Raw genomic sequence first — 15917 nt, 5'->3', positions numbered from 1 at the left:
AAGGTTTGATCAAACATTTACCTATATGTATCATCCTCTGATATAACTATGCCACAGAAAACAATTTTGAATGAAATATGATTCGCTACTTGCTTTACGATTGCTTGACTGATTAATTTTATTTTGTATTCATTTCTATACGTGTACACATTATATTAAGTCTAATCAATTTGGTATTATTTTGTTAATCTCATTTTACAGGTAGTACTTGAGGGAGCAGTAGTACCCCCCCCCCCCCTCCACCATGATTGACCGACTCGTTGATTGTTATTAATTTCTATAGGTGTACATATATCACGTTATTGTATTGATTTATTCAATTTGATGTTATTTTGTTCATTTCATTTTACTGGTAGTAGTACTTGAGGGGGGGGGGGCATGTGTACTCCTTTCGCCCCCCCCCATTATGATTAAATTAGTGATTCATTGATTGGTTGATTTATTTAAGTTTGTATCAATTTCTATGGGTGTACATTTATCAAGTTAATTTATTGACTTATTTAATGTATTATTTAATAATCTGATTTTAATGGTAGTACTTGAGGGGGTAGTTGTACCTCCTTACCCCCTTGCCACCCCCCCCCCCCCCTCCTCCCAGCTGTACATTTATCACATTGTTGTATTGACTTATTTAATTTGACATCATGTTGTTCATTTTATTTTGCTGGCAGTGGCACTTTACGGGGCATGTGATTCATTCATTGATTGGTTTAATTTTTTCCATAGGTGTGCATTTATCAAGTTACTTTATTGACTTATTTAATTTGATATTATTTAATAATCTGATTTTACTGGTAGTACTTGAGGGGGAGTTGTGATTATGATTGTCTGACTGATTCAGTGATTCATTCTATGATTGATTGGTTTAATTTTTCCATAGGTGTGCATTTATCAAGTTACTTTATTGACTTATTTAATTTGACATCATGTTGTTCATTTTATTTTACTGGTAGTGGCACTTTACGGGGCATGTGATTCATTCATTGATTGGTTTAATTTTTTCCATAGGTGTGCATTTATCAAGTTACTTTATTGACTTATTTAATTTGACATCATGTTGTTCATTTTATTTTACTGGTAGTGGCACTTTACGGGGCATGTGATTCATTCATTCATTGGTTTATTGATTGGTTTAAAATTTTCCATAGGTGTGCATTTATCAAGTTACTTTATTGACTTATTTAATTTGATATTATTTAATAATCTGATTTTACTGGTAGTACTTGAGGGGGCAGTTGTGATTATGATTGACTGACTGATTAAGTGATTCATTCATTGATTGGTTGATTGATTGGTTTAATTTGTTCCATAGGTGTGCATTTATCAAGTTACTTTATTGACTTATTTCATGTGATATTATTTAATAATCTGATTTTACTGGTAGTACTTGAGGGGGCAGTTGTGATTATGTTTGACTGACTGATTAAGTGATTCATTCATTGATTGATTGGTTTAATTTTTTTCCATAGGTGTGCATTTATCAAGTTACTTTATTGACTTATTTAATTTGATATTATTTAATAATCTGATTTTACTGGTAGTACTTGAGGGGGAGTTGTGATTATGATTGACTGACTAAGTGATTCATTCATTCATTGGTTTAATTTTTTTCCATAGGTGTGCATTTATCAAGTTACTTTATTGACTTATTTAATTTTATATTACTTAATAATCTGATTTTACTGGTAGTACTTGAGGGGGAGTTGTGATTATGATTGACTGACTAAGTGATTCATTCATTCATTGGTTTAATTTTTTTCCATAGGTGTGCATTTATCAAGTTACTTTATTGACTTATTTAATTTTATATTACTTAATAATCTGATTTTACTGGTAGTACTTGAGGGGGCAGTTGTGATTATGTTTGACTGACTGATTAAGTGATTCATTCATTGATTGATTGGTTTAATTTTTTTCCATAGGTGTGCATTTATCAAGTTACTTTATTGACTTATTTAATTTGATATTATTTAATAATCTGATTTTACTGGTAGTACTTGAGGGGGAGTTGTGATTATGATTGACTGACTAAGTGATTCATTCATTCATTGGTTTAATTTTTTTCCATAGGTGTGCATTTATCAAGTTACTTTATTGACTTATTTAATTTGATATTATTTAATAATCTGATTTTACTGGTAGTACTTGAGGGGGAGTTGTGATTATGATTGACTGACTAAGTGATTCATTCATTCATTGGTTTAATTTTTTCCATAGGTGTGCATTTATCAAGTTACTTTATTGACTTATTTAATTTTATATTACTTAATAATCTGATTTTACTGGTAGTACTTGAGGGGGCAGTTGTGATTATGTTTGACTGACTGATTAAGTGATTCATTCATTCATTGGTTTATTTTTTTCCATAGGTGTGCATTTATCAAGTTACTTTAATGACTTATTTAATTTGATATTATTTAATAATCTGATTTTACTGGTAGTAGTTGAGGGGGCAGTTGTGTCCCCTTCCCCCCCCCTTATCTTATGATTGACTGATTCATTTATTGATTGATTTTATCATGTATTAATAATAAATTTCCGTAAATGTACATTTATCAAGTTAAGGTATTAATTAGATTTAATTTAATATCATTTTTTCTGGTGATTTTACTGGTTGTAGAACTTAAGGGGCAATAGTACCACCCCTACACACATAAATGATTTTATTTTGTATCATAAATCTAAATGTAATAATAGATCAAGTTATTGTATTAATGTGGTATGATTTCACATAATTTTATTCATCTGATTTTACTTGTAGTATTTATGGGGGCAGTCCCCCCCCCCCCGAAAATAAAATAACATATCACTACTTATTATAAGCAAACAATATGAAAGCTCATCATCTGGTTTTCTCAGAGACTACATTTTATATTCGTCCGACCTTTTGTTGCCAATCACTATACAACCAATATTTTCGTAGTGGTAAAATGAAGTTGCCACCACTTCACAAACCACACAAACTGATTTTTTTTTTTAAATTGCTGGTACCTGTCTCTTGTTATAGGAATTATAAAAAAGTATTTACCAAGAAAACAACTGCTATTAAAGAAAAAAACGGACAAAGACTAAATCTACAGCATGAAATTACAAAAGAAAAGAAACAAAATAGGCTTCTATTTGGTAGAGAATGAAACCTTCACAACAAGATAGCTTGTGTGAAAACAGACAAATCAAAGAAACAGATCAACAAAAGTTTGAAAAATTCGGACAAATATTGAGGTTATGAGAATTTGAATATTGTGATCACTAAAGCTATGGAGATCCTCAAATTGGCAATGCGACAAAGATGTGTGATATTACTTATGAACAACTCTTCCCATTACTCTAGTATATATTTCACTTAAATTGCCTTTTTATCACATCTATCAGTAGATCGTGTGTTTCTATAGCAGGGCATGTACTACAGATTTTTTTAAGAACACATTATGAAAAAATAGTTTGTATCACCATCAGAAAAAGTAAAAAGAGACATTGGGGGGGGGGGGGATTTTATAGTCCATCAAAGAGAAAGTTAATCCCATGTGACATCACACATCCGTGTCGCATTGCCAATGAGAGGATCTCCATAGCATTAGTAATTGCAATATTAAAATGCTCATAACTTTCTCATTGCTTGTCAAATCTTTCTCAAACTTTCGTTGATCTGTTCTTCGATTTTCTGTTTTGACACAAGCTTATTTATTTCAAAGGTTTCATTCCCCTTTAAGACTGCATAGCGTAGCAAATACATTGAATTGGTATTTAATGAAATGAAAATAGGGACTTAATGACTGTAAATAGGTACTATGTAACGCTAAATCATTTATGAGAATCACCATTACTACAATTACAGTTGTTAAAACAGTAAATTGTTATTTACATTTTGTCACATGTTCTGAATAAAGAAAAATGCACAGAAAAGTAATGTTACTTGCCTGCTTTTGTGTGATCAGAGTAGTAAACCCATCATATAAATTTCAAATATTGGATGGAATGGTCTTGCCATTTATGATAAGCTTCGTGTTGACTGGCAATAGATTTTTATAGCCAGATTAATGGAGATGGTGGCCAAGAGGTATAGACGCTGGCCTTAAGAACTAGGCCAGTTCGATCACCGCTCGGTCCTAATTTCTTTCAGGGGCTAGACGTTTTAGAATGGAGAATGGTAAAAACAAAGTTATGTTTCATGGGCCCACTGGGAAACCAGTTCAAAAGAGCTGAAGTGGCTTCATCTCTTCACACATCTATATTCTTATTTTACCTGCAGACTTTCAAGGTCTGTTTTTAAAATTATTTATTCAATCCACCAATTTTCTGTTCCCTATAGATGCTTTTAAATGTTTAAATCATTCTAGACTCTCCTCGATTTTCCCCTTTGAAATATATCAAGCCCTATCGTTTTCCATTGGCTTTATCCCTCTTCGAATCTCTTTTTTTTCAGGATCCTGCTTTTTTATTAGTATCCCTCTTTTCCCTCTCCTACCTACCTAATTATCTTTCTGTATCTTTATCTTTTTATCCTTAACAATATGCACAACACAAACTACTGTAGACTTTGCATAAGTCGACCATCCATAACTGAAATAATTGTCTCAATCAAAGCATTATTTCAGACCAGGGCAGGGCCCTGGGAACTTTTTTTTTCAATGGGGGTGGTGTGTTAATGAGCAAATGAGCAAGATTTATCCAAGTCCTCTCGTGGCTGAATTCATGTACCTGCAAATCTCGTGAATTGTGAGACTTTCTTTCTCAAAGAATTTAACCACTTTCCCCTTGAGTAATTTTATTGTACCATGAGCAAGAGTCAATGTTACTCTTTATACTGGCAATTTCTTTTTAATGAAATATTTTGAAAAATAAGTTATTTTTTTACCTGAAAAGATGTATCAAACAATATTTTCTTTTTCTGTTTTCACTTGAAAATTGTGCAACATTTTGTGTTTTAGGTACCAACATTATTTATATCATCAGAAAGCTCAAACTCTATACTTTCTTACAGTGTCATTCTTGATATGTGGCATATTTTAGATGGGTCAGCAGCCAGCTTTTTCCATCATGATGCAAGACGAGATTTCTGAAATTTATGAGTAACATAAAATCCAGAGTTCTGATTGGCTGAATAATGTTTTCAAAACAACAGCCGCGGGTAATTTGAAGAGATTACCACATGGTGAGTGTGACCTTGCAGAGGCCCAATGTGGGGAACATTGGAATTTGCGTGGGTGTGTGGTCTCTGTGACCAATCAGTGCGCAGTATTTTTGTTTTGAGCTGCTAAATGTACTTGGCCTATGAAAAGCTGGCTGCTGACCCATCTAAAATTCATCTTCTTATAAAAATTATATCATATTAAAGCTGAGATCTTCAGCTTTATCATGATTTAAAAATCATTCGTGCTCAAATAGAAATTAAGTGTGAAAATAACTTTTGTTGCATTAAATAAATTATTTTGTTTCATGTTTTAGATCAAACGTTTTCCCTATATTACAACATCCTTTTAAAAATCCAAACACATGACCTGAAAGAATGATTCTTCTTCTTTACAAAGATACCAAAAAACATGAAATTTGGTCAATATATAGAGCAGCAATGGCCGAATAAAAAGAGGTGTTTTGGTTCGCACCAAGTTCATTAACTATGCAAAAACCATCTAGTCATTAATATCACTTGGATAAAAGAAGCTACTTTTTCAGGGCTTGCCGACTGACTGATTTAGGGTCCGATTTGAGCAAGGTATGGTAGAAGGGCGGTACTGATATGTATTACAAGGTAAAGCCAATTGCCGACGTCCACGACAGAACAATTATAATATTGTACTTGTTAAGGGGGTCAAATTTAAGGGGTGGTCTAGGCTGGAAATATTTATCTCAATGAATAGAGTAAAATTCACAATGCTGAAAACTTGATCAAAAACGGATGACAAATAACGAAGTTATTGAATTTTAAAGATTTGCATTAGTCCGGTGAAACAGTTTTGGGCATGTCTTCATGAATATTCATTAGGTGGGCTGATGATATCATATTTCCACTGGTTCTTTTGTACTTTATATGAAATTAGGTTTTTTATGGCAAGAGCTAAAACAATTGGAATGACAACCGATTAAGTGCATTAGTTATTAATATCCACATCTTATTTTATCATAATTGAGACACATCATTTACACATGTGAAGAGCTCACTTGCAAAAGGGGTTTGGTCAATTTCTCACCAAATTTGATTTTTATGTCTGAATTTATAGATTTTTAGTATCTCTATAGGATGATACCAAAGAAAAGTTGACACTGGCAATTTTAAAAGGTTAAAAAGTGAACTAAAATGGCAAAGAAAAATCACTTTTTTCAAAAGGGGTTAGGTCCACACAGTTTTTTTTTTAAGAATAGCTTAAAAATATGAAGACAGGTAGATTTCTTTTATACTCAATTTTATGTTCTCATGGTAGGGTATCATGAAAATTCAGTTTTTGCATAAGAATATTGCAATATGGGAGAACTAAAAAAAAGGGATTTTCATGGAATGGACCCAATCCCTTTTGCAACCAAACTCTTCTTAAGAACTCATTTTTCAAAATGAGGTTAGGTCCATTTTCCATAAATTATATTCCTTTCTGTCTCTAAACCTCTAAATTTTTAGTCGCTCTGATGATACAAAAAAAATGATATTCAAACAAAAACGAGAATAAAAATGGCAAAGGAAAATCACTTTTTTAATCAAAAGAGATTGGATTCATTTCAGTTTGCTTGCAAAAGGGGCAAGGTCCACAATGATAATTTGAAAAAAAAAATATAGGAAAAAATTGAAGACAGGTAGATTTCTTTATACCTAGTTCCATGTTCAAATGATAGGATAGTGCATCATTGTACATCAATATTGCATTCTCGGAATGGTCCAAAGTGGACCTAACCCCTTTTGCAACTAAATCTCCTCATGTATGAAAAAATGAAACAGATTCCATGTAATAAAATAAGACAGTGGGGATATGACATCATCATCCATCTTCATGAATATTCATGGCGGTGTGCATATAAATGTTTTCAAAAAAATATTGATAAAATCTAAAAATTCAATAATTTTGTTATCTGATTTTGGTGAAATTTTCAGCCCAGACCATACCCGTAAAGGAATGCTTGTCAAGGGTACCGTTTATTTTTATTATTTTTTATACTTGTTATAAGGGTAGGGTTTCACACACCAATACTTGTTAAGGGGTACATTTTCAGAACATGGAAAATATATGTTTAGGGTGCTTTTTAAAACCAAATGTGCATGCATGGTATCCACTGGTGAATGGAAGTGCCCCCTCCCCCGGATAGAAAGTTAACTAACTCAACATGCCCGAAAAAAAATGGGATTTGATCTTCCATAGATTTTAAATAGCGCCATCTGTATGGCAATTAGGAAACAGTTTTTTTCGGGGATTCCCCGTGACGACATCGCTCTTCGCCATTTTGGTAATTGGCCGCGTACTCTACAAACTCTTCTTCCTCATCTATTCCGAACTGAGTTCGGAACTCTGACAGTTCACTGGTGGTCATTGTTATCATCATCATGGAGACGTCCAAATGCTGAGATGTTGATCAAATGTTCAGAATCAGTCGTTGACTTAAACAACAAGATCTAGTAGTACTGGCAAGACTGGATGATGGATCTAATCGAGTTCTGAATTGGACATCTTTACTTTAGTTTCGCCAAGTTCATCACGACACGAGTCACGTCAGGTTGTTGGCCTACGACTGGGCCTTGGAAGAATGATCAGATAATACAGCTGCAGGTTATGATGCAGGTGAGATGATCGACATGTTCTCTTTCCATTAATTGCTGTAATTGCCAACCTTTGTTTTGTAGCCTTAGGGGCCGGGGGTCTTCCCACGAGGCTGAGCTGAGGGTCAACGGCCACAATCCAACTTGACCAATTTTTCTCAAATCGTATTTAAATTATAATATCAGGAGTAACGTTACTATTAAAGTAACAGATAGAAGCGCTGTTCCAAAAATTGGGATCGTTCCAGAAAACAAGGATATCCTCATAAACCAGGACAAGTCATGTCTTGAGAAAATGAAATTGTGTACAGGTGTAGGGACAGCTTTTCACTTTTGAATACCCCCCCCCCCCTGCCCTGGCCCTGAGGACATAGATCTAGAGGGGCCAGATCTAGATGGCAATTTAGGATTCAGAATCTTGTTATGAATCCTGATATGTTTTTTTGGCATGGGGTCCGGACAGCCCGACCCGCTGCCCTGGACAACTCGTCCCGGTTGAGTTGTCCAGGGTTGGCTCTGAATCGGACAACTCGACCACTTGAATTCTTCAAAATTTTATTAAATAAAATTTCAAACTTTACTTCAAAAGTATTTTCCTGCATAATCCATGTTTCTTCAATACGTTTTTGATGGAGAAATTGACATTTCAGTGCATTTTGAGCTATTTTGAAAGAAAATAAACAGAGGGGATCAGGGGAATAAAGATGAAATGGCACTTATGGCAGGGGGGGGGTGATCATCATCACAAACATAATTGCCTCCACCAACTTCATCATCATCAATATCATTACCATCATCGTCATTATGACATCATCATCACCACAAACTTCATCATTATCATTGGCTTAATGAGTGAAAGATTTGGAGGGGTAAGACATGGCCCATCATGCCAAAGTTATTTTTTAAAAATTGTGAACCAGTAAAAAAAAATTTTATTACAAAAACTCTTTTTTATAGATTATGACATCGTACTAAAACTCTTCTCTCTTTTCGTTTCTCTTTCATTTTTTTTTTTTGTATTTTATCTTCTTTTTTTGGAGGGAGGGGGGGGGGTGCTCTTACCCCCAAGATCATGATCCCCACCACCTGTATTCCACTGTTCAATACCAACACCATCTACTATCGTCATAAACATCATCAACACTGCTAGCTAACATCACCACCACCGTCATCGACATCGTTACCATCACTAGCATCACCACCTTCCATCTCATAACAATCACCAGTCCATAATTATCTTCATCACATCATCATTATCCTCATCACCACAACATCTTGATCATCATCATGATTATTTCATCTGTGATTTCATACACAGATACTAGTACTTATGTCACATTATTCATCTCTTACCCTGCCTAAGATGGACTTTACATATTCTCACCCGAAAATGACATTTAAATCATTGTTAGTAAAAATCAATGAATAGGATTTATATCTCCCTTATCAAATCAGCGCGTGTTGAAAATGCTTTGAAAAGGGAACCAGATGTATTTCAGTTCTATTAATGAAAGTAAAATGTCAAGATTCAAACTCGCAGCTAAAGAAGTCATATTTGCGTTTGAAAAAAAGAATATTTCAAGCTAAAGCTGTTTGTTGGAATTCTTGTAGAAAAGTGGCACGAATATTCATCCTTGGATAAAGACATGCAAGATTCATTTTCTAAATGTGTTGGAAATGGCATTACCATGGGAATAACAAAAGACGGTATTAATTTCCTTCAGTTCAGTGGTATCCCTTTTCTGCACTTTTATTCCTTTGCATTATTTTTCCTTTTTTTTCATTTCTTTATTTGTGCCTTGGCCCCCTGAATGTCCCCCCTAGATACGACCCTGACTGACCTGGGTACAATACTAGTTTTATCTACTTGATGGTAGCTCCCAAAAAAACTATCAACTTTTGACATGGCTGCCGAATAAAAAATATATCACTGGGGGGGGGACCTACATATGGAAGTCAATAAAGCCAACTTTCAAATGACACCAAAATGTGTTGATCGAGCACTTCCCACTTAAACAAAGGGTATGAAAATTAGTCTGGGCAGGAAAAAGCCTTCCAATTTCAGTCAGTTTTTGAAAGGCAAATCCGTTAGAACCTGCAAAGTTAAGGGTGTTGTGATAAATTGATGATCGATCATGGCAAGTTTTGGTTGTTAAAGCAAATTTCATAAATTATTAAATTGAACTTTAATGCATGAGTGAAGTTCAACACACATTGCATTTTTTGGGGCAGCATTTTAACTTTATTATGTGGATCTCAGCAATGTGTTTATGGGAGTCGGGAGAATAGGGGGTGAGATGGAACTTAGGTGGGAAAAGTAGGTTGATGGAATAAGGTTAAACAGAACATTTAGCCCCCCCCCCCCCACCTCCCTCTCACCTGCCCTCCCCTTCTGTTGAGAGACTGACTGCTATTACATGTACGTATGAAGTCCAGAGAAGAATTTTCGGAATTTAATGATAAGTTCCAAAAATTGGGGCATCAACTTTTACCTTTCAATCTTTTGTCAAAAATTTATCAATAAATCAACTCAATCAATTTGAAATATGCTTGATCAAACATTCATTTTTTCAATAAATTATTTAATAAATCATCATCGGCCTAATCAGTCAATTTCTTGGTAATCATTTGGCACCCCCTAGTTCAAACATCAACCCCCCTCCCCTTAGTTTAAACATCAATTTTGCACTCCTACATGGATAGAACATGGCAGGGGATAAGGTTTTAATATCAATGACACCCTTGAAAATGTTATGAGGGAATGTGGTGACCAGGGAGAAAATCTTTGAAGAATGTGAATAGTAAAAACTCAATTGATTCTAGAGCACTTGATGACATGAATGGAATAGTTCATTAATACATAATATGACCCACATATATAACGATTATTTTTCTTTGGGGTCGAAAAATCTTGGTAGGGCTTGAGCGATTTTTTTGGGGGGGTGGCTTTAATCCCCCCCCCCCCAAAAAAAAAACGCGCCTGAAGAAAAGAAAAAAAGGAGGAAAAGAAGAGAAAAAGTGGAAAGACAGAGTGAATGAAACAGAGAATGGGGGAGAAAGGAAAAAGAAGGGGAAAATGAAGACAGAAAAAGCGAGAGAAAGGAGAAGAGAGTGACGGTCCTACTTTAGGCCTTTTGAGATAAACTAATCGTGTTTTTGAGAATGAAATTATGATTTTCTTAAACTTTGGTCTGCAGAACTATCCCCACAACATATTTATCTTGGTGCCCCCAACCAAAGTTCAAGACCCCCAGTGCACCAAAGCTAAACAAACCCAGCTACTTCATGCACTGATGAGATCTAGTCAATGGATTGCATCATTTCCAAGAGGTTCTCAATAATATTCCTGAGATGATGGAAAGGATGTTGGTGGCGATGGCGATGATGGTCATGATGATAATGATGTTTATGATGATGATAATGATGAACATTGGTGATGACGGTGATGATGGTGGTGATGATGATATTGGTGATCATGATGACGCTGATGATGATTATGATGGTGATTATACTGGTGATACGATGACAATAATGATGATGTTGTGATGATGATGGTAGAGATGGTGGCGATGATGGTGATATGATGATGAAGATTATGGTGATAATAATGATGGCGATGATGATAGTGGTGATGGCGATGATTATGATGATGGATGAGAATGATGTTGGTGGTGATGATGATGTTGGTGTGATGATGTTGGGGTTGATGGCAATGATTGTGATATTGATAGTGGTGATGATAGAGACAATGATGTTGGTGATGATGTCGGTGTGATGATGTTGGTGGTGATGGCAATGATTTTGATATTGATGGTGGTGATGATAGAGACAATGATGTTGGTGATGATGTTGGTGTGATGATGATGGTGGTGATGGCAATGATTTTGATATTGATGGTGGTGATGATAGAGACAATGATGTTGGTGATGATGTTGGTGTGATGATGATGGTGGTGATGGCAATGATTTTGATATTGATGGTGGTGATGATAGTGACAATGATGTTGGTGATGATGTTGGTGTGATGATGGTGGTGATGGCAATGATTGTGATATTGATGGTGGCAATGATAGTGACAATGATGTTGGTGATGATGTTGAATGACAATGTGATGATGGGGATTAAGATCATGATGGCGATGATAGCGATAGTGATTATGGTGATGATGATAATGATGGCAATGAAAATAGCGATAACAATTGTGGTGATGATGATGATAATTAAGATAATGGAGATGATAATGATGGCGATGATGATAGCATAGTGATTATGGTGATGATGATGATGATGATGATGGTGATGATAACGAAGGCGATGATGATAGCATAGTGATTATGGTGATGATGATAATGATGGCGATGAATATATCGATAACGATTGTGGTGATGATGATGATAATTAAGATAATGGTAATGATAATGATGGCGATGATGATAGCATAGTGATTATGGTAATGATGATGATGATGATGATGGTGGTGGTGATGGCAATGATTGTGACGATTGTGATGGTGGCGATGATAGAGATGATGTTGGTGGTGAACTGGTGATGATGTTCCATTCCTCTTCTACATCCCCTCATCTCCATCGCCTCCTCATCTCTGCTCCTCTCAGCTTCATCTCTCTCTCTCTCATCGTCATCACCTCCATCTTTTCCATCATAATTTCAATCCCTCCTCTCATCATCTATTCCTCTCATATCTATCCTTCCTCTCATTTCCATCCTTCCTTTAATCTCCAACCCACTTTTCATAACCATCCTTTTCATATCATCGTCTCCATCCCTCCAATTTCAACTTCAACTTCATCTCTCCCAAACTGTCCATGTAATCACCACAGCACTTAAAGATGAAATGTTCAGCAGAAAAAAATACATGGGAGTAATAGAACCCAATATTCACAATACTTTTTTAGTAGACTCTTTATTTTCTATGTAACAATGTGATAAACTTGATCCCAACTAAAATTACTAAGTAACACATAATTTTCTGTCATATCTTACAAACAGTATAGCATAACAAAAAATGGTCTTGTTATGCTGTTGAAAGAAAAAAACATACATAAAGAAAATCAAATAGTGCACCATATATTTGTTTACTATTTACATATTCACAAATTCATGTGTGCCCAGTCATACTTTTGCCTCTTAGTATAAAAAGCAATTGCCAGTCCAACTTCAGACAAATAATTCCTGCTATACTTCCTTAAAGCCTGCTATATTTGTATATTATTAGTACATATTCACATATTCATGTGGGCCCATACTATATTTGTTGATTTGTAACTCCGATTGAGAACAATATCCTCTGCTTTGGGTGCAAATGTAACAATATAGACAATCTTAAATAGTAACCATACAAATTAACATATAATTATTAATTGCCCCTTTTGATTTAAGAAAATACATTTGAAAATTTATTGCATTATTTGATTACCATGACAACTAACGTAACCTTAACTTACAGAGGTCTCTTTCAAGGTTAAGTCCACCCCAGGAAAATGCTAACTTGAATACATAGAGAAAATCAAACTAGCATAGTGCTAAAAATTTCATCAAAATCGGATGTAAAATAAGAAAGTTATTTTAAATTTGTGCTTATTTTTCACAAAACAGGGATATGCACAAATAGGTGAATAAGACGATGATGCCCATCACTCACTATTTCTTTTTTTATTGTTTGAATAATAAATATTTCATTTTTAGGTGGTCTGTCTATGACAGATCACCTATTGATTTCGTCAGAATTTTCTTTATTTCTTTCTTTCTTTATTTCTTTCTTTCTTTATTCTTGGCACCTATGTTTGTCGCCAACTTTTCTCGGAATTGGCTGAATCAATTTTGCTGATTTTTTCGTCATATATAGAATCTATCATAGAGACGGCAAACTAAGCTTTTCAAGGTCATATGGTCATGATGACGTCATCTACGCGCCATTTTGTAAAATTCTTCATTTGATCATATCTTCATTATCAATTATCAAAAATTAACAATATTTACATGACATTAACTTCAGGTCAAAGGTCAACTGTCAATGTCATCAAAGGTCATGTAAAGGTCATGACGCGCGCGTACGCGCGCGTCAAAGGTAAAAAAATTCTCTAAATGGCCTATAAAATTTTTTGGGTACGTTTCAGGTCATTTTAAGCATTTCAAAAATTTGCGCGCGCGCTTCCGCGCGTAACGCCCTAACGCAACACAGAAACACCGTTTTTTTTACATCATTGCATTGATAATAAAATTCTGAACAATTTGATACCTTGATCAACCTTCTACAACCATTAATAACGAAATTAACACCCGTTAAACTTTGCAGCACGTGTGCGCGCGAGCTCTCACTATAGGCCATATATGGGCAAAAACATGCCTATTGAAAATTCACTGTAGCTCTTTAAATAGTCCATTGACCCCCAATTTTTTTTTCATATATCGATAGAGTATGAGTTGTAGATTTGATTTCATGTCACCAATGTCCCTCAATTTGATCATGACGTCATCAAAATGGCGCCTAAACTAAAAATTTCATTTTTTCAAAAATGACGTCATCAAATTTATGCAAATTTGGTTGTAACTTCTCGAATATAGATCGTTTTTCGCCCAGATTTCGATATGTTGTAGATTAGAATGTACTCTTTCTCTTAAGTACACATGAATTTTCGTTTTGAGAAACGCATCATTGCGTAAAACAGCGATGAAAAGAGGCATGTCATTTTTCCTCATTTTGCGTGTAATCTCTATGGGACATGACTTTTTCTCAAAACTAGAATCGACATTCCTCTATTTCGTGAGCCATATCTCCATTTTTTTTGTCGGTTTTCCCTGAGCGTTTAGTATGTTGTAGCTGAGATCCTATGCTTTCGGAATGTGCCCTCCATTTTTTGATCAGATGCCGGGATCATGCCCGTTTTTCACTTGCAAAATTGGTATTGTAATTCTCAAAATTGCTTACGTGTAATCTCTATGGGGAATATCGTAGCTCAATGGATAACGCATTTGACTTGCTTTCTCGAGGGCGGAGGTTCGAGTCCTGGGGTGAACGAGATGATTTTTTTTTCAATTTTTTTTTCTTTTTGCCACCTCTTACATGATCCTTTATGATGATTAAAAGGCATAAAAGTTTAAATTTAGCAAGATAAAACAGATTATAATTGCTTTTTTTCATATCACATGTATTTTGCGTGTAATCTCTATGGGACATGACTTTTTCTCAAAACTAGATTCGACATTCCTCTATTTCGTGAGCCATATCTCCATTTCTTCTTGTCAGTTTTGCCTGAGCTTTTAATATGTTATAGCTGAGATTCTGGGCTTTCGGTAATAAGCCCTCCACTTTTTGATCAGATGCCGGGATCATGCCCGTTTTTCACTTGCAATATTGGAATTGTAATTCTCAAAATTGCTTACGTGTAAAGTCTATGGGAAATATTCTAGCTCAATCGGTTAGGCGTCAGACTTGCATCTCATTCAATCATGCGGGCAGGGGTTTGAGTCCGCGGGTGAACATGATTTTTTTTAATATCTTGCGCACGATCAATTATAACAATTCTAATAAATAATAGCTAAAATATTGCAAAATAAAACAGATTATAATCACTTTTTTTTCATATTATATCTATCTAATCATATCCGTCCATCCGCTATCTGTTATAAATCTATGTATATTTCTTTCTATCTATCTATCAATCCATCCATCTGTCTGTCTATCTATCTACCTACATGACATATATGTCTATCTCTCTGTCAAATATATATCTACATGTTTGAATATGTCTCTCTCTCTCACTCTATCTATCCATATATATGTCTATCTGTCTATCTACCTACTTTGCATATGTATCTGTCTATCTATCTCTGTGTCTAATATAATATACCTATCTGTTTAGATATGTATATCTATCTTTCTATATATCCATCCATCTATCTGCCTGTCTATCTATCTATCTTTCTATATGTATGTCGGTCTGTCTGGCTATCTATCTATCTATCTATCTATCTGTCTATTTCTATTATATATATCTATTGAATATGTCTATCTTTCTATATCAATCTATCTATATGTCTGTCTATCTATGTTTTATTAATATAACCACCTATCATTTATCTCTCAATCCATCACTTGATCCATCCATCGCGCCATCCATCAATATATATAGTCATGATCTGTGTGAATATGTATGTCTGAC

At 34.7% G+C, this 15917-nt stretch overlaps 1 protein-coding gene across 1 annotated transcript in view; it reads left to right on the top strand.

Annotated features, from left to right (window-relative positions):
* The first annotated feature begins 7368 nt into the window (after positions 1-7368).
* The window catches only part of LOC121416776, a 53971-nt gene continuing 45422 nt past the window's right edge, over positions 7369-15917 (top strand). Inside the window, exon 1 of the mRNA XM_041610251.1 lies at positions 7369-7760. The gene's annotated coding sequence lies outside the window, so the exon portion shown is untranslated. The remainder of the gene's footprint in view (positions 7761-15917) is intronic.

The sequence above is a fragment of the Lytechinus variegatus genome, chromosome 6, assembly GCF_018143015.1.
Source record: "Lytechinus variegatus isolate NC3 chromosome 6, Lvar_3.0, whole genome shotgun sequence".
Classification (NCBI taxonomy): Eukaryota; Metazoa; Echinodermata; class Echinoidea; order Temnopleuroida; family Toxopneustidae; genus Lytechinus; species Lytechinus variegatus.
The sequence above is the reverse complement of the archived record's forward strand: the minus strand, read 5'-3'. Positions and strand labels throughout refer to the sequence as shown.